General features: G+C 39.9%; 1 protein-coding gene across 1 annotated transcript in view; it reads right to left on the bottom strand.

The window, feature by feature from the left end:
• The window catches only part of GYPC (glycophorin C (Gerbich blood group)), a 132,687-nt gene that overhangs the window by 96,821 nt on the left and 15,609 nt on the right, over positions 1-20,257 (bottom strand). The window lies entirely within an intron of this gene.

Here is a 20,257-nt window from a genome sequence, read left to right as displayed (position 1 = left end):
TGTATGTATGTATGTAAACAATGTATGTATGTATGTACCTGTGTATGTGGGGTAGGTATGAGTGTGTGTGTGGATATATGAGTGGGTGTATGTATGTGTGTGTGGAAGGGGGATAGTAAAAAGCTGAAATATACAAAAAGGGGTCTTGAGGATCAAATGAACAACTCTCTCTAAGCATCCTTTTCAAAAACTATATATGCTTTGACAAAGTGGAGCTTGTATGGGAGGTGAAGACTGCTTGCACAGTAAATACAATAACGAAAACTACTTGGGACTTCATAGTTTTTTTTTTTTAACCATTTCCCATTTTAAAAGTCCATGAGAACTGGGAAACATGGATAGATTTATCCCTAGTATAATTAGGTCTAGGGTGGCATTTTTGGGAAGGGTTTAGTTTCATCACTACCTGTGAATTCAATACTAATAGTGGGCAGAGTTTGGTGGTGTGCACTTATTCACTCTGTAGTTACTGCAAGTGTAACAGTAACTGCCATTTTCACACTGTGAGACAGCATAGAAACTAAACCTGCTGCTCTTAGGCAACTGCTGTTGTCTACAGGAGATACTTGCTGCAGTCTGCTGATGGGGACACAGCCACAGAATTCCCGCCTCTTTCTCTGTATTACACATATGAACTAGTGCTGTCTAGCTGTGAAAAACTGTCAAAATGTACTGAGATAAGGGGTGGCCTTCAAATGCTTAGAAATTAACATATGAGCCTACCTAGGTTTAGCTTTCAACAAAGAATAACAATAGAACCAAGCAAAAGGCTTTTGAGGCTGAATAGCTGCTTATCCTTTTATTTAGCTTGCCTGAGGCACAAGTAGACCCAATTATGTTGAACCTGATAACTAAAAGCAATTTATTCTATTTAACAAATGAATTAAATCTCTCCTATATGTATTGCTTGTGAAAAGAGTTAAATAAATACATTTCTGTCATTTCTGTATAGAATATAACTAGTTGCTTATTTAAAAAACAAAATATTCCCATGTCTCTAATGCAGCGGTGGTCCATGAGAAGATGTAGATGGTCCTTGACACCATCAAGCAGGAATTAGTATCTCCTCTGATGGTGTCACCCCCGTCGCGCCGCAACTCCCTACCGTGCCTGGCTGGACAAACAATCTCCCTACGCACGTTGCGTAGTACTGCGCAACTTGCATAGCTAGATTGCATTTTTAACTCCTCCTGCCTGGCGCACTGCTCAGAGGAAGACGCTTCCATTCTAAAGCCAGCAGAGGTTGGTATAGTCTTGGCTTGAAATAGTGGAATTCAAGTATATATAAAAAGAAAATATTAAAAACAAAAATTCTCTCTTATATTTCATTTATTTTCTTCCCTATACCTGTTTCTTTGTAGTAGTTTTCCTAATTCCTTCAGATGGACTTACATCACTGTTTGTCTTCCCTCCATCTTCTTTTTTTAATTCAATATTAATTATTTTTAATTCTAATAATTTTCCCGCGCACAAAGCATTCCACCTGAATTCCAGTAATTGCCATCCAGCAGATCAGCCATATCCCACCAGTATTATAGTAATTGCCAGTAACATCAGTCGTGGTTAGCTCACATCCATATTGAGAGCTTTCTGATATAAACTTAATTTATGACTCCAATGTCTGTCTATGATCATAAGTACTTTTGAATAATTCCTAACTGGGAATGTAACTTTGAAGTCTTGTGGTGCTTTTAAACATAATTATTTTTCCACTTTCTGCCTCTCTGTTTCCAGCTCAAACGTTGACACTCACCCTTCATCTGTCATTTGGAAGTATTCTCTCAATTCTGTCATTCAGTTATTTAATTCCAAAAAATAATTCTTAAAAATGTGTAAATATATACATAATGTAAACTTAGCTATGGTTATACTAGTTATGTACAGTATGTGTGTGTATATATATATATATATATATATATATATTTCTCTTGTTAAGTGTATCCAGTCCACGGATCATCCATTACTTATGGGATATTAACTTCTCCCCAACAGGAAGTGCAAGAGGATTCACCCAGCAGAGCTGCTATATAGCTCCTCCCCTAACTGCCATTACCAGTCATTCTCTTGCACCCAACGAATAGATAGGATGTGTGAGAGGACTGTGGTGATTATACTTAGTTTCATACCTTCAATCAAAAGTTTGTTATTTTATAATAGCACCGGAGTGTGTTATTCCTTCTCTGGTAGAATTTGAAGAAGAATCTACCTGAGTTTTTCTATGATTTTAGCCGGAGTAGTTAAGATCATATTGCTGTTTCTCGGCCATCTGAGGAGAGGTAAACTTCAGATCAGGGGACAGCGGGCAGATTAATCTGCAAAGAGGTATGTAGCAGCTTATTATTTTCTGACAATGGAATTGATGAGAAAATTCTGCCATACCGATATAATGTAAACTCAGCCTTAAATGCAGTAGCAGCAACTGGTATCAGGCTGTCATGTATGTATATTTTACACTTCAGTATTCTGGGGAATGGCACTTCACTGGAATTATACTGTATGCATAAAACTTTAGCCTAATTTGCAGGGACTAGCAACAGGCTTTTTAATAACACTCAATTTATTAATGTTAAACGTTTTTTGCTGGCATGTAAAATCGTTTAATTTTCTGAGGTACTGGGTGAAAAAATGTTTTGGGCACTATTTTTTTCCACTTGGCAGTCGTTTTATTTAATTTATGACAGTTTACTGATCTCTCTCACTGTTATGTGTGAGGGGGAGATTCAGTCAGAAGTTTATTGTCTTCCCTGCATGATCCGGTTCATCTCTACAGAACTCAGGGGTCTTCAAAACTTGTTTTGAGGGAGGTAATCACTCACAGCAGAGCTGTGAGATTGTAGTTGACTGTGATAAAAAAAACGTTTATTTCTGTATTTATTTATTTTTATTTTTTTTCTGCTATCAGGGTTAGTTATCCTTTGCTAATGGGAGCAATCCTTTGCTAAAATTGTGTTTTTTACAAAGATTTGATGCTATAACTTTTCAGTTTATTAATTTTCAACTGTCATAACTTTTTCTGTGCTTCTTATAGGCACAGTACGTTTTCATTTTATAGTAAATTACTTGAAAAGTATTTCCAAGTTGCTAGTTTATTTGCTAGTGTGTTAAACATGTCTGATTCAGAGGAAGATATCTGTGCTATATGTGCTAAAGCCAAAGTGGAGCCCAATAGAAATTTATGTACTAACTGTATTGATGCTACTTTAAATAAAAGTCAATCTGTACAAATTGAACATATTTCACCAAACAACGAGGGGAGAGTTATGCCGACTAACTCGCCTCACGTGTCAGTACCTGCATCTCCCGCTCGGGAGGTGCGTGATATTGTAGCGCCGAGTACATCTGGGCGGCCATTACAAATCACATTACAGGATATGGCTACTGTTATGACTGAAGTTTTGGCTAAATTACCAGAACTAAGAGGTAAGCGTGATCACTCTGGGGTGAGAACAGAGTGCGCTGATAATATTAGGGCCATGTCAGACACTGCGTCACAATTTGCAGAACATGAGGACGGAGAGCTTCATTCTGCGGGTGACGGTTCTGATCCAAACAAACTGGATTCAGATATTTCAAATTTTAAATTTAAGCTGGAAAACCTCTGTGTATTACTAGGGGAGGTGTTAGCGGCTCTGAATGATTGTAACACAGTTGCAATACCAGAGAAAATGTGTAGGTTGGATAAATATTTTGCGGTACCGGCGAGTACTGACGTTTTTCCTATACCTAAGAGACTTACTGAAATTGTTACTAAGGAGTGGGATAGACCCGGTGTGCCGTTCTCACCCCCTCCGATATTTAGAAAGATGTTTCCAATAGACGCCACCACACGGGACTTATGGCAAACGGTCCCTAAGTTGGAGGGAGCAGTTTCTACTTTAGCTAAGCGTACCACTATCCCGGTGGAGGATAGCTGTGCCTTTTCAGATCCAATGGATAAAAAGTTAGAGGGTTACCTTAAGAAAATGTTTGTTCAACAAGGTTTTATATTGCAACCTCTTGCATGCATTGCGCCTGTCACGGCTGCAGCAGCATTTTGGTTTGAGTCTCTGGAAGAGACACTTGAATCAGCTCCATTAGATGAGATTACACACAAGCTTAAAGCCCTTAAGTTAGCTAACTCATTTATTTCAGATGCCGTAGTACATTTAACTAAACTTACGGCTAAGAATTCCGGATTCGCCATTCAGGCACGCAGAGCACTGTGGCTAAAATCCTGGTCAGCTGACGTTACTTCTAAATCTAAATTGCTTAATATACCTTTCAAAGGGCAGACCTTATTCGGGCCAGGGTTGAAAGAAATTATAGCTGACATTACAGGAGGTAAAGGCCATGCCCTGCCTCAAGACAGAGCCAAACCTAAGGCTAGACAGTCTAAATTTCGTTCCTTTCGTAATTTCAAAGCAGGAGCAGCATCAACTTCCTCTGCACCAAAACAGGAAGGAGCTGTTGCTCGCTACAGACAAGGCTGGAGACCTAACCAGTCCTGGAACAAGGGCAAGCAGGCCAGGAAACCTGCTGCTGCCCCTAAGACAGCATGAATCGAGGGCCCCCGATCCGGGAACGGATCTAGTGGGGGGCAGACTTTCTCTCTTCGCCCAGGCTTGGGCAAGAGATGTCCAGGATCCCTGGGCGTTAGAGATCATATCTCAGGGATACCTTCTAGACTTCAAATTCTCTCCCCCAAGAGGGAGATTTCATCTGTCAAGGTTGTCAACAAACCAAATAAAGAAAGAGGCGTTTCTACGCTGCGTACAAGATCTTTTATTAATGGGAGTGATCCATCCGGTTCCGCGGTCGGAACAAGGACAAGGGTTTTACTCAAATCTGTTTGTGGTTCCCAAAAAAGAGGGAACTTTCAGGCCAATCTTGGATTTAAAGATCCTAAACAAATTCCTAAGAGTTCCATCGTTCAAAATGGAAACTATTCGGACAATTTTACCCATGATCCAAAAGGGTCAGTACATGACCACAGTGGATTTAAAGGATGCTTACCTTCACATACCGATTCACAAAGATCATTACCGGTATCTAAGGTTTGCCTTTCTAGACAGGCATTACCAGTTTGTAGCTCTTCCATTCGGATTGGCTACGGCTCCGAGAATCTTCACAAAGGTTCTGGGTGCTCTTCTGGCGGTACTAAGACCGCGAGGAATTGCGGTAGCTCCGTACCTAGACGACATTCTGATACAAGCTTCAAGCTTTCAAACTGCCAAGTCTCATACAGAGTTAGTACTGGCATTTCTAAGGTCGCATGGATGGAAGGTGAACGAAAAGAAGAGTTCTCTCTTTCCACTCACAAGAGTTCCCTTCTTGGGGACTCTTATAGATTCTGTAGAAATGAAGATTTACCTGACAGAAGACAGGTTAACAAAGCTTCAAAATGCATGCCGTGTCCTTCATTCCATTCAACACCCGTCAGTAGCTCAATGCATGGAGGTGATCGGCTTAATGGTAGCAGCAATGGACATAGTACCCTTTGCACGCCTACATCTCAGACCGCTGCAATTGTGCATGCTAAGTCAGTGGAATGGGGATTACTCAGACTTGTCCCCTACTCTGAATCTGGATCAAGAGACCAGAAATTCTCTTCTATGGTGGCTTTCTCGGCCACATCTGTCCAGGGGGATGCCATTCAGCAGGCCGGACTGGACAATTGTAACAACAGACGCCAGCCTACTAGGTTGGGGCGCTGTCTGGAATTCTCTGAAGGCTCAGGGACAATGGAATCAGGAGGAGAGTCTCCTACCAATAAACATTCTGGAATTGAGAGCAGTTCTCAATGCCCTTCTGGCTTGGCCCCAGTTAACAACTCGGGGGTTCATCAGGTTTCAGTCGGACAACATCACGACTGTAGCTTACATCAACCATCAGGGAGGGACAAGAAGCTCCCTAGCAATGATGGAAGTATCAAAGATAATTCGCTGGGCAGAGTCTCACTCTTGCCACCTGTCAGCAATCCACATCCCGGGAGAGGAGAACTGGGAGGCGGATTTCTTAAGTCGTCAGACTTTTCATCCGGGGGAGTGGGAACTTCATCCGGAGGTCTTTGCCCAAATACTTCGACGTTGGGGCAAACCAGAGATAGATCTCATGGCGTCTCAACAGAACGCCAAGCTTCCTCGTTACGGGTCCAGATCCAGGGATCCGGGAGCGGTTCTGATAGATGCTTTGACAGCACCTTGGACCTTCGGGATGGCTTATGTGTTTCCATCCTTCCCGATGCTTCCTCGATTGATTTCCAGAATCAAACAGGAGAGAGCATCAGTGATTCTAATAGCGCCTGCATGGCCACGCAGGACTTGGTATGCAGATCTAGTAGACATGTCATCCTGTCCACCTTGGTCACTACCTCTGAAACAGGACCTTCTGATCCAGGGTCCCTTCAAACATCAAAATCTAATTTCTCTGAAGCTGACTTTGAACGCTTGATTTTATCAAAACGTGGTTTTTCTGAGTCAGTTATTGATACCTTAATACAGGCTAGGAAGCCTGTTACCAGAAAGATTTACCATAAGATATGGCGCAAATACTTATATTGGTGCGAATCCAAGAGTTACTCATGGAGTAAGGTTAGGATTCCGAGGATATTGTCTTTTCTACAAGAAGGTTTAGAAAAGGGTTTATCCGCTAGTTCCTTAAAGGGACAGATTTCAGCTCTGTCCATTCTTTTACACAAACGTCTGTCAGAAGTTCCGGACGTTCAAGCTTTTTGTCAGGCTTTAGCTAGGATCAAGCCTGTGTTTAAAACTGTTGCTCCACCATGGAGTTTGAACTTAGTTCTTAATGTTTTACAGGGGGTTCCGTTTGAACCCCTTCATTCCATTGATATCAAGTTGTTATCTTGGAAAGTTCTGTTTTTAATGGCGATTTCCTCGGCTCGAAGAGTCTCTGAGTTATCTGCCTTACATTGTGATTCTCCTTATCTGATTTTTCATTCAGACAAGGTAGTTCTGCGTACTAAACCTGGGTTCCTACCTAAGGTGGTCACTAACAGGAATATCAATCAAGAGATTGTGGTTCCATCTTTGTGTCCTAATCCTTCTTCAAAAAAGGAACGTCTGCTACACAATCTAGATGTAGTCCGTGCCCTGAAATTTTATCTACAGGCAACTAAGGATTTTCGACAAACGTCTTCCCTGTTTGTCGTTTATTCTGGTCAGAGGAGAGGTCAAAAAGCTTCGGCTACCTCTCTCTCCTTTTGGCTTCGTAGCATAATACGGTTAGCCTATGAGACTGCTGGACAGCAGCCTCCTGAAACAATTACAGCACATTCTACTAGAGCTGTGGCTTCCACTTGGGCCTTTAAGAATGAGGCTTCTGTTGAACAGATTTGCAAGGCTGCAACTTGGTCTTCTCTTCATACTTTTTCCAAATTTTACAAATTTGACACTTTTGCTTCTTCGGAGGCTGTTTTTTTGGGAGAAAGGTTCTTCAGGCAGTGGTTCCTTCCGTATAAAGAGCCTGCCTGTCCCTCCCGTCATCCGTGTACTTTAGCTTTGGTATTGGTATCCCATAAGTAATGGATGATCCGTGGACTGGATACACTTAACAAGAGAAAACATAATTTATGCTTACCTGATAAATTTATTTCTCTTGTAGTGTATCCAGTCCACGGCCCGCCCTGTCACTTTAAGGCAGGTAATTTTTCCATTAAACTACAGTCACCACTGCACCCTATGGTTTTCCTTTCTCTGCATGTTTTCGGTCGAATGACTGGTAATGGCAGTTAGGGGAGGAGCTATATAGCAGCTCTGCTGGGTGAATCCTCTTGCACTTCCTGTTGGGGAGAAGTTAATATCCCATAAGTAATGGATGATCCGTGGACTGGATACACTACAAGAGAAATAAATTTATCAGGTAAGCATAAATTATGTTATATATATATATATATATATATATATATATATATATATATATATATATATATATATATATATATATATATATATTAGTGTACAAAGTTAGGAACCAGCACTCATTATTCAGACAGCCTCCGGGGTGCACTCCCAATCATAGCAACATGTTAGTAAGATTACCTTTAATAGCCATTCAAACCCCTTTGTGTCAACTTGTGTGCATGTTATCAGGCCAAAATCACCAGGGTATTTAAACTTTTGATCAGGGTCATTTGGGTAGTTTCTGTTGTCATCATGATTTAAAAAAGTAAACACAGTTGATTGATAATAAATGGCTTCAGCCAAACACTAACCATGAGTGAAAGAAAAGTTTTTGTGTTATCACTCACATTCTCTGAAAAATGGCCAAGAAATCATAAATTCTGCCAGGGTATGTAAACTTTTGAGCACAAATATATATATATATATATACACACACACATATATATATATATATATATACACACACACACACATATATATATATATATATATATATATATATATATATACACACACACACACATATATATATATACACACACACATATATATATATATATATATATATATATATATACACACACACACATATATATATATATATATACACACACACACACACATATATATATATATATATATATATATATATATATATATATATATATACACACACACATATATATATATATATATATATATATATATATATATACACACACACACACATATATATATATATATATATATATATATACACACACACACACACATATATATATATATATATATACACACACACACACACATATATATATATATATATATACACACACACACACACACATATACACATGTATATATACACACACACATATACATACACACATACATTATACATTATAGAGGTTTGTACCTTTTAAAAAAAAATCATGTTAGTGGTCCACAGGATTCACAATTGTGAGTTTAGTAGTCCCTAAGGTCCCAAAGGTTGGCGACCCCTGCTCTAATGCACATTAACTATGCTTTTTTTTCATGGCACTCTATGGATGTCTTTAGCATTAGACATTTAATACAGAACACAAAACCCAGAGAACATCAGGCATGTAACAGGCCTCAGGCATCCCAAATAAAAAAAACATAGTGCATATAAGTTAATTATGAATTAGGTAATTTGATAGGGACTAAAACAGCAGCTGCTATGCAGAGTCCCACGTGACAAAATATGTGTGTTGCCAACTCAGCAAAGATATGATTATACTGTTAGCTACAGCTCTGTGTGCAATGTGATCCCTCTTTTATTTTCAGGGTAAGAAACAATGATCAACATGTATAGCAAGTAATTTAATATTTACCTGTTAACTTTGCTTGTGCTCTTCAGAAAGTTAAAAAATGCATAGGGATCTATTTTAAAGGGACAATAAACCCCTATTTTTCTTTCATGATTCAGAAAGAGAATAACATTTTAAGCAACATTCCAATTTACTTCTATTATCTAATTTGCTTCATTTTTAAGGTATCTTTTGTTGAAGAAATAGCAATGTACATGGGTGAGCCAATGTCTATGTGCAGCCACCAAACAGCAGCTCCTGAGCCTATTTAGATATAAAGGATATAGAAAAATTAGATAATAGAAGTAAATTGAAAAACTGTTATAATACCTAGTTATCATGAGGTTTTGCACCCCAAAAAATGTCACTCTCCATTGAGAGACTTCAACTGCCTTTTTCAGGACTGACAGAAAAGGTTATGCAAGATGCTTTTTACACGATTTTGGGGTGTTTTTCTTGCTCTTAAAGGGACAGTATACACTCATTTTCATATAAATGCATGTAATAGACACTACTATAAAGAATAAGATGCACATATAATGATATAAAAATCCTGTATAAAACTTACTTAGAAGCTCTCAGTTTAGCTCAGTTGAAAAGGTAGCTGGAAAGCCCACTGCAAGTGGGAAATAAGACACTCCCCCCTCCCCCTGCTTTTGCATATGAAAAGACCCTTTACACAAACAGGAGCAAGCTGGAGAAGGTAGCTGACGGTATTCTCATAAAACTGTGGGGCTTGGTTAGGAGTCTAAAAATCAGAGCAATGTTATTTAAAAAATAAGCAAAACTATACATTTAAAAAAAAAAAAAACTTTATGGGCTATATAAAAAGATAATCTACAAAACATTTATGCCAAGAAAAAATGAGTGTATAATGTCCCTTTAAAGTCCTATTTTAGCCTTCTTCAATCAGCATATTGTAGCTGCTGACCGTTTTTTTTTTAAATTTAAAAGTTCATATATTAATCAACAAGATAAAGCTATAAATCATAGTTTTAAACTTGTATACAGCAAAATAATGTATTACTGCAATTCAGTGTTTGAAAAAACGATAAAATAATATGACAATCTTACCTGCTCACAAGTCATGAATGGAGATTTCTGGCTTTGTTTAAAAGGGACAGTCTGCAGGAAAATGTTTCTTGATTAAAAAGATAGATAATCCCTTTATTACCCATTCCCCAGTTTTGCACAACCAGCACTGTGAAATGAATACACTTTACCTCTGTGATTACCTTGTTTCTAAGCATCTGCAGACTGCCACTTTATCTCAGGGCTATTTACAAACTTGATTTTAGCCAAATAGTACTGACTTAATAACTTAATCACTGTATAGCATCAACTGATTCATATAAATGAGAAAAAGTGAAGGTCCCATTCCACTGGACAGAATCTATACCAGAAGACACACCCACAGTTAGAGAAACTATTTAATAGCCAGAATGGCATACACAATCATCTTGATTAAGGCCAAGTGCAGGCTGAAAGGCGTAGATGAATGCAAGAGACCTGATATTGCCATTCAACATACAGAGCGCTCTGTGAACTAACTGGCTATTGTGGACAAAGCCGTCTGTAAGACTGACCACGTGACCGGAGACACAGAAACACCGCAAAAAGCCGAACAAAACGCAGAGAAGGCGTTACAGATACACCTGAAAAAACCAGTGCTGATCGCAGTCAGTGATTTCAATAATAAAGCACACAAAGTTTGGCAGAAAATAGGTGAGCGTATGGCGGATGTGTAGTTTCCACTGGACAGAGATAGTGTACAGATAGTGTACAGTAGACGGCACTCTTTCCTTGTGGGGATTCTGAATACTGACTAGAGGCTTTCAAGGGAGCCAGAGAATCCCCTTTATACAAGTTGTTTTTTATACTCTGCAGACGGGACAGTCTTGGATACAATTGATATATTTTCTGCTTACAATATATCCATTTGCTATACATGTTTAATATAACCACCAGTGTTTTTTTCTGGACTTTGATACTAATTTTTGTATATTTAGTTATGCAATCTGAATTAAATTAAAGCAGTTAATTGTATTTAAAGCTGCAGCAGAATTACCCTTTAGAATGGTCTGGGCTCCTCTCTCCCACCCCCACTGTAGGGTTGTTTTCTGGTGATGCCTCTTGTTCACATAGCATTGCTATAGCCAATACTGCAAATTAAATTTAATTTGCAGTATTGGCTATAGCAATGCTATGTGAACAAGAGGCATCTCCAGAAAACAACCCTACAGTGGGGGTGGGAGAGAGGAGCCCAGACCATTCTAAAGGGTAATTCTGCTGCAGCTTTAAATACAATTAACTGCTTTAATTTAATTCAGATTGCATAACTAAATATAGGCTTGATCACACACAATCTTGGATTTGTTTTCAGTAGACAATTGTTTCTGAACTTCAGGCAGTATAATCATTGCTTTTTTCTAGTAATTACAGTCCTAAAATGTTTCTGGCATTAATAGATCTAAAGCTTGAAATCAGTACTTCACAAAAACAACACAAAATGTTACCTGCCTTGTTAATTTCTTGATTTTGTAATTAAAAAAATGAAATATTCAGCATTGACAATAAACAAGATGATGATTTAAAGGGGATTAAACATGTAATAAAAGTACTGCTCAGACCCGCAATAACCACAGAGCACTGCTGGCACAGAGTGGAAAATAACGCTGATTCAATCAGCAGCACTAGTCACACAACAGAGCATTGTAACTAGCATAGATCTTCAGCTGCAGTTTACGCAGCCTGCAGTGCTCTGTGGGTACTGAGCTGTACTTCTACATACGCCTAGATTTAGAGTTCTGCAGTAGCTGTCCGCTGGTATTTAGAGTCGTGTAGGTAAAGGTCTAACCCTCACTTTCAAGCCGCAACTTTTCCATACAGCAGATCCCCTTACGCCAATTGCGTATCCTATCTTTTCAATGGGATCTTCCTAACGCTGGTATTTAGAGTCTTGGCTGAAGTGAGCGTTACAACTCTACCGACAAAACTGCTATCTTAATGTCAATGGAATGCATAGGCTAAAACGGAACCCTCTGCAATACCCTAAGGACAAAGTTTAAGCTCCATGGGGGAGCAGACTGCCTAAAGACAGGCCTAGTTCTAGACAGAGTCTGAACGAAAGATTGAATGTCAGGAAGCTCAGCGAGTCTCCTGTGCAACAAGACTGATAATACAGAAATCTGTCCCTTTAAGGAACTAGCAGCAAGACCCTTCTCCAAACCCTCCTGGAGAAAGGATGATATCCTGGATACCTTCCCCTTGTGCCAAGGATATCCATGCTTCTCACACCAGGAAAAGTAAGTCCTTCACACCTTATGGTAGATGCGATGAGTGACTGGCTTCCTTGCCTGAACTAAAGTGTCAATCACAATCTCAGAAAAACCTCTCTTGGTTAAGACTAAGCGTTCAATCTCCACGCAGTCATTCTTTAGAGAAACAAGATTCTGATGCTGAAAGGGACCCTGTTCCAGTAGATCCCTGCGACAGGGTAATCTCCATGGCGGAGAGGATGACATCCCCACCAAATCTGCAAACCACGTCCTCCGCAGCCACGATGGAGCAATCAGGATGGCCGAAGCTCGCTCCTGTTTGATGTGTGCCACTACATGAGGTAGAAGTGGTAACAGTGGAAAAATGTAAGCTAGGCTGAAACCCCAAGGCAACGCTAAGGCATCTATCAGCTCTGCCTGAGGATCCCTCGATCTTGACCCGTATCGGGGTAGCTTGCAATTGAGTCTGGACGCCATGAGATCTATCACCTGGATGTGAATCGCTGAAAGCGAGCAGCTGTGGGACTCCGTCCACTACAAAATCCGAGACACCTCTCTCATTGCTGATGGTTGATGTAAGCCACCGAAGTAATGTTGTCGGTCTGGAATCTGATGAAGCCGAACAACCCCAGAGGAGGCCACGCCCTCAGAGCATTCTAAATTGCTCGAAGTTCCAGAATATTTATCAGGAGGAGAGACTCCTACCGGGTTCATTTTCCTTGTGTCATCCTGGCACCCCAAACAGCTCCCCATCCTGCGAGACTCGCGTCCATGGTCACAATCTCCCAGGACGGTCTCAAGAATGATGTCTCCAGGGACAGATGCTCCGGATGGATCCGCCAAAAGAGGGAGTCCTTGCTCAGAGCATCCATGGATCTCCACTGTGAAAGATCTGAAGGATCGCCACTCCACAGTCTCAACATGCACAATTGAAGAGGTCTGAGATGGAACCTGGCGAAGGGGATGACATCTATGCTGGAAACCATGAGCTCAATCATCTCCATACACTGAGCCTCCAAAGGGCTTGAGGAGGACTGAAGGGCAAGACAGGTGGACGCAATCTCCCTGCGTCTTGATCTGTAAGAAATATTTTCATGGATGTAGAGTCTACTATCGTGCCCAGGAACACCATCTTGTTGCTGGGAATCAGGGAACTCTTTCCTGAGTTGATCTTTCAACCGTGAGATTGGAGCAAGAAAAGAAGAGCCCTCAATAATCCTCTGCGAGGCTTAACGACGGCACCTGGACTAGGATGTCATCCAAATAGGGCGCCACAGCAATAACCCTAGATCTGGCCACTGCAAGTAGTGTCCCCAGAACCTTCGTGAAGAGTCTCGGGGGGACATAGCCAGACCGAAAGGAAGGGCCACAAACGCAAATCTTAGGAACTTGAAGTGGTCCCTGTGAATTGGAACATGCAGGTAAGCATCCTTCAAGTCTATTGTCGTCATGAACTGCCCCTCTTGAACTAGAAGCAGAATCAATCTGATCGTTTCCATTTTGAACGATGGAACATCCAGAAACTTATTTAAACACTTTAGGTCCAGAATCGGGCGGAACATGCCCTCCTTCTTTAAAACCACAAAAAGATTTGAATAGTACCCTAGACCCCTTTCTGCTTGGGGTACTGGTACGATAACACCTAGAGAGGAGAGATCCCTCACACATTCTAGAAAGGCCTCTCTCTTTTCTGGACTTGAAGACAGGTTTGACAGGAGAAATCTGCCCTTGGGCGGATGGGACCTGAATCCTATCCTGTAACCCTGGGCGACAACCTCCAGAACCCAAGGGTCCTGAACGTCCTGCAACCAGGCTTCGGAGACGAGAGACAATCTGCCCCCTACTTGGTCCGGAGACCGGTCGGTTGCCGCCCCTTCATGCCGATTTTGTCTCGGCTGGCTTCTTGTTCTGCTTGGACTTGTTGCAAGACTGAGCAGGCTTCCAAGTTCCCTTGGACTGATCCGCTTTCGCGGCGGGCTGCTGACGCTGGGCCTTGTCCGCAAGAAAGGGACGAAAAGTAGATCCTTTAGGCTTAGCCTTCTTATCCTGCAGTAGTAAAGCTCCCTTGCCTTCCGTAACCGTGGATATGATTGAATCTAATCCTGAACCGAACATAATCTTTCCTTGAAAAGGCAGAGACAACAGCCTTGACTTAGAGGTCATGTCCGCAGACCAAGATTTTAGCGACAGAGCCCTGCGGGCTAAAACTGAGAATCCTAAAACCTTTGCGTTCAGGCGAATAATTTGCATACTGGCATCACAAATAAAAGAATTGGTGACCCTCAACGCCTTAATCTTATCCTGTATCTCGTCGATGGAAGTACCTCTTGACCATATCACACAGGGATTCACACCAATATGTTGCAGCTCCGGAAACCGCGGCTCCAGCCGCTGCCGGTTGATAACCAAACCCTGTGTGCTGAAACATTTTCCTTAACATGTTTTCCAACTTTTTATCCATGGGCTCTTTAAACGACGAACTATCCTCGAGGAATATTTGTCTGCTTCACGAGCGTGGAAATAGCACCATCCACCTTAAGGACAGTCCCCCACAGCTCGAGTTGAGAGTACGGGATGGGGAACAGTTTCTTAAATGAAGAAGGGGAAAAGGAAGAACCTAATCGCTTTCATTCATTCATAATGATGTTAGCGATCTTAGCAGGAACCTGGAAAGTCTGAGGCACCACCCTGTCCTTGTATACCTTATGAAGCTTAGGAATCGAAGTTTCCTCCGGAAGTTTTGGTTCTGGAACCTCCAGAGTAGCCAGCACTTGCTTCAGCAAAAAGCGCAAATTCTCTATCCTAAACCTAAAGTCAGGCTCCTCCGCAGCTGGAGGATGAGATGACCTGGACTCCGACCAAGAAGGAGCCTCCTCCAAAGAGTCAGAGTGGGCCTCGTCATCGTATAACGCCTCTGATATTTCCATAGGAGTAGACAACCCCCGGACCAGGTCGCCATGATACTCCCTACGCTTGCACTTGGCAGAACGTGGTAAGGCATGGATCACTTTCGATACCGCCGTTTGCAGTTGATCCGCAAAATCTGACGGCCAACAAATCTCTCCCGTAGGAGTAATGGTTGGACCCTGGGGCGCTGCATGTGCACTCGGAGATGAAAGCAGGGAACGCACCTCACTGGACAGGGAACCCTCAGAGGTGGTCGGCTCTGTAGTACTAGACATCCCTTTATTTTTAGATGTCACAACTTTATCAAGGCATGTGGAACATAGTTGAGCAGGCTGATCTACAAGAACCTCCTCACAATAAACACAGGAATGAGACTTTGTTAAAGAGGGAGTACCCTCTAACGCATCAGAGTCCTCCATAGCTTGCGCTTTTATTATGGACTAGATAAACTTAATAAACAGGCCCCTTTATACCACCAATGCCCGGGGCACTCACCACCTCCTATGACCCGGACTACAGAAACCGCTTCATCTCCTGCGCCTCTGATCAACAGAGGAAGTGGAGACCGCACCCAGTCACATAATATGCCTCGCAGGACCGCCAATGCACTAAGGAGAAAATGCGCCAAAACCGGCCGCACAAATACTCCCGGAAGTCAACCTGAAAGTTCAACCATTGCCAGAGCCTCATCTCGCACATAATGCAACAATCACACAATAAACAATATCATGTATAACCCCCCCCCCCCCCCGGTTCAATAATCCCCTTACCAGGAATATTAACCCTTGATTCCATAAGACCCTGTCTTCTGTGTTATCATTATGCATAAAAATTAAACAATATTACCAGAATTTATGCCGTGGAATAGGAACGCGGCCCTTCAAGTGTGACAGGTAGAAACATCGCTCCTGACATGGACTTGAGTGCAGAAATCAGGCAGCAAAACTCATCAATGCTGATTGCTTGTGGAGCTGTTAAGATCAGTCGGGATATTTTTGCAGAAAGACTCTCCCTGCAGCTCCGGACTCTAACTTTAACCCAGGCTCTCACTGAGAGGCTGACAGGACTACTTAAAACTCCAGTCCCATTTCGAAGAGTACTACCCTCCATAAGAGACTACTCCGAATCTTCGGCACTTCTCTGCCATCCTTCTGTGACAAAAAGTCAAAGAATGACTGGGGGATGAGGGGAGGTATTTAAAGGGACAGTCAACACCAGAATTTTAGTTGTTTTAAAAGATAGATAATTCCTTTATTACCCATTCCCCAGTTTTGCATAACCAACACAGTTATAATAATACACTTTTTACCTCTGTGATTAACTTGTATCTAAACAACTTCTGACAGACCCCTGATCACATGATATTTTATTTATTATCTTTTGACTTTCATTTTAGCCAATTAGTGCAGTGTCTGCCACAATCCACGGGCGTGCTCACAATGTTATCTATAGGGATTAAATGAACTAGCTCCCCCCCCCTGTGAAAAGCAAATACAAAAGCATGTGATTAGAGGCGGCCTTCAAGGGCTTAGAAATTATCATTTGAGCCTTTCTAGGTCTAGCTTTCAACTAAGAATACCAAAAGAACAAAGCAAAATTGGTGATAAAAGTAAATTGGAAAGTTGTTTAAAATTACATGCCCTATTTGAAACATGAAAGGTTTTTTTGGACTTGACTGTCCCTTTAAGCCTTTGGCTGGGGTGTCTTTGCCTCCTCCTGGTGGCCAGGTTCTTTATTCCCAAATGTAATGAATGAAGCCGTGGACTCTCCTCCCCTTTAGATGGAAATAAACATTGGATATTTCTTCCTATTTCCTTATGTACTTTATACATATTTTTAACTAATTTATATGTTCATGCAGGGAGATTTTGAATTTAACATAACTATATTCTGTTGCAGATGAAACCCTCTTCTTTGTTCTTGAAAAACATCAGTTTTTGCAGTTCAGTAACAAGTGTAATCATGTGAAGTAGGCTACACTTGTTATTTTTAAATGGAAGAATGATTTGGAACTTTAGTTTTGTGATGATATCTCACAAGGGAGGACAAAGAAGTAGTGGCACTTACTCGTAGTTCACATATGGGGTGGGAAGGTTATTATAAAGCCCATAGGGTATTCTTCCCTTTTGAATAAGAAGTGGCAAGATGCTCTAAGCACAGGATGGCCAGATTTTCTAACTGAAAACTGGGCCACCTTATCAAATTCAGATAAAAATATTGCAACAATAATTGTTAAAAGTATAGCAGTGGCAAGAACTTTTCTGTGTGCAGCATGTTAGCCCATTTCCTCAGTACATAGTTAGAGCATGTTATCCCATTTCCTCAGAAGAAAAAATGGGGTTTATTTAGCAGCGCTAAAAAAAGCTAGGAAATGATGATACCAATCTAATTTATGTTTAATACAATCTATTTTATTTAAAAATTCTTATAACACATAAAAACAACAGCAAATGCTTTTCCTAATTAATAAAGGGACGTCTCCCTTATACAACACTTATAAAAACAGACTAGAACCATATAATCCTAGAATTTCAGGTATAAAGGAATTAATTCTATAGATAACATATGGCAAGCAACAAATTTCTAAGATAAATGGTGAATTAAATATTTAAAAGGCACAAATGTATCAATCCTAATAGCTTTACAGTTCTTCAGTAACAAATTCAGTTATAAAGTTACACAGTTACTTTCCTTGGACATATAATTGGCTCAGGTGTGCTGGATAGTTAAAAAGGCAAAAAACAGCCAATATTCTGATTTAGGTGCCAAAGCAATCGTGGTTAATGGAAATGGTTAATTTAACAGATGAATACCTTGATGTCTTTAAAGTTCAGTTTGCGTGTTTTAAAAAACGTAGTGCAAATTAGTGTAGAGGTACCTTAATCTGTCCTGGTTGCAACCGCTGATTATCTTCACTGTGAGGGATTCACAGACTGTTTGTTCCTGGTGCTTCTGATAAGTCACCTGACCTTCTCTTTGATTCAGAGGTCAGGGGTGATGATCCGTTCTGGTGATGTAGTTATCCTTTTTTTTGTTTTCCTTTCTTCTTATAGCCCAAATATTGTTTTCATCTGGGTTCCCTCAGACTTCTTAAGGTTTGAAGAAATCTTTGGTCAGTGTTTAGCAGTAACACCGTATTCCCTGAAGTTACCAAAGGTAGATTTTAACTTGCAGGGTCAGGAGAAAAGTTTAAAGTTGCAGGGTCACACAGCTTTGTGACAGTAGTAAATGAAGTTTAGTAGAGTGTAGCAGGTCCCATTCAACGCATTTCACCCTTCTGGGCTTTATCAAGAATGCTTATCCTGCTAGCTTCTGGCTTTTTAAAGGTATGAATGTGTTTTGATTGGTTCCTTCATTTCCTTTTGATTTCTATCAACACCTGTGTGGCTTCCAATGTAAAGGTGGACTTTATTTAAGTTGGTAATGATTGTTTCTGTGTTGTTATTTAGTTACATGATACACAAGGAAGAGAACTTATCATTTCTGCTTTATTAGCATTCACACAATTCAACTTATATATTTCAATTCTAAAGTGCCTTTATTAGATAATATACATTTAGATCGTGCAAACTTAAAATTACCTAAACTGAAACGAAAATATAAGAATCAGAATTACCATTCCCATATCTAGAATTATTGTAAGTGGGTAAAAATTAATGATATATATATATTCCTTTTCAACAAAGGATAGTAAGTTCAACAATTTATAAATTTGTAACAATTTAAAAATGGACGAAACGAAAATATAAGAATCAGAATCATCATTCCCATATCTAGAATTATTGTTAGTGGGTAAATGTTAACGATATATACATATTCCTTTTCAACAAAGGATAGTAAGTTCAACAATTTATACATTTGTAACAATTTAAAAATGGACGAAACGAAAATATAAGAATCAGAATCATCATTCCCATATCTAGAATTATTGTTAGTGGGTAAAAATTAACGATATATACATATTCCTTTTCAACAAAGGATAGTAAGTTCAACAATTTATAAATTTGTAACAATTTAAAAATGGACGAAACGAAAATATAAGAATCAGAATCATCATTCCCATATCTAGAATTATTGTTAGTGGGTAAAAATTAACGATATATACATATTCCTTTTCAACAAAGGATAGTAAGTTCAACAATTTATAAATTAACAATTTAAAAATGGATGTACAATTAAATCAGAAATTATCAATCCCATAACTAGAGTTATTGCTAGTGGGTAAAAATATGGCTTATTCAATTAATTTATTTATTTTAGGGGGATAAAAATTCCTTTTTAATTACTAGAAAAATGAATTTATATAGGGCTTGTACTATCTTTGCCCAAGATAAATTGAAATGTTATTGCTTATTTAATGTATGTGAGTATTTTCTATATAAGTGGCTGATTTAACCTGGAAAATGTTCGCATATTGTAAGAGACTTTTATAAGAAGGGGGAAATGTCTATCTCAGAGTTCAAGCCTCCAGGTTGGAGGGTATTCATTAGGTATATAATTTCAGCTTCTGCCTTTAGGAGTTTATTTTCCCAGTTTCCCCCTCTCCAGTCGGGGTGAACTTTTTTAATTCCCCAATATTTAAAATCTTTAAGGTTGTTGTTGTGTACTTCCCTAAAGTGGCGATAGATATAAGGGTCAAGGTTACCCCTATCTATGCAAGAGAGGTGCTCCCTTATCCTTTCACGGAGCATTCTGGTTGTTTCTCCTATGTAAATTTTTTTACATGAACATTGAATGGCGTAAATAACGCCTTTATCTTGACATCTAATTGTGTCTCTTATTTTGAAAGTAAAGTTTCCACTTTTTGATTTTAAAATCTTTTGTTTACTACTAAATTTACAGG

The sequence above is a fragment of the Bombina bombina genome, chromosome 1, assembly GCF_027579735.1.
Source record: "Bombina bombina isolate aBomBom1 chromosome 1, aBomBom1.pri, whole genome shotgun sequence".
NCBI classification, from domain to species: Eukaryota; Metazoa; Chordata; class Amphibia; order Anura; family Bombinatoridae; genus Bombina; species Bombina bombina.
Note: the sequence above shows the minus strand (reverse complement) of the source record. Positions and strands in the feature narration are given on the sequence as shown.